This window comes from Myotis brandtii, unplaced genomic scaffold, assembly GCF_000412655.1.
Source record: "Myotis brandtii unplaced genomic scaffold, ASM41265v1 scaffold588, whole genome shotgun sequence".
Classification (NCBI taxonomy): Eukaryota; Metazoa; Chordata; class Mammalia; order Chiroptera; family Vespertilionidae; genus Myotis; species Myotis brandtii.
Genome location: NW_005370214.1, coordinates 43,260 through 43,827, shown reverse-complemented (window position 1 = coordinate 43,827; position 568 = coordinate 43,260).

Genomic DNA, 568 nt, shown 5'->3' with positions numbered 1-568 from the left:
GACTGAGAGAAGCAGATGCTAAAGAGAAAGGATTCTGAGAGAAGCTGAAGAGACATCAAGGGCTGAGCTGAAAAGAGAATTTAAGAGCTAATGTGAGACAAGTTCCTCATGCCAGCTTGGAACTCCAGGCTTTCTGGAGCAGCTGTCAGATCTTGGAACGACAGCTTGGGGCTGAGGCAGTGAGTGGATGGTAGCCTGGGGAAAACTCTTGTCGTCCCTGTGTGCCAGACACCAGCCACAGACATAGTTGCATAGTTATCTTCAAGTACCTTATAAGCTAGATTGCTCCATATTGTGAGATCTTTGTTGAATACTGTTTAAAAGAAATGTGAAAAAACATAGCTAATATCTGTAATAGTATTAAAAAAGCATTTGTGGCCTTAACCAGTTTGGTTCAGTGGATAGAGTGTCGGCCTGCGAACTGAAGGGTCCCAGGTTCGATTCTGGTCAAGGGCATGTGCCGTGGTTGAGGGCGAATGCCCGGTGGGGGGTGTGCAGGAGGCAGCTGATAGATGTTTCTCTCAATAAAATATATTTTTTAAAAAATCATTTGTGTGTGTGTATCCTC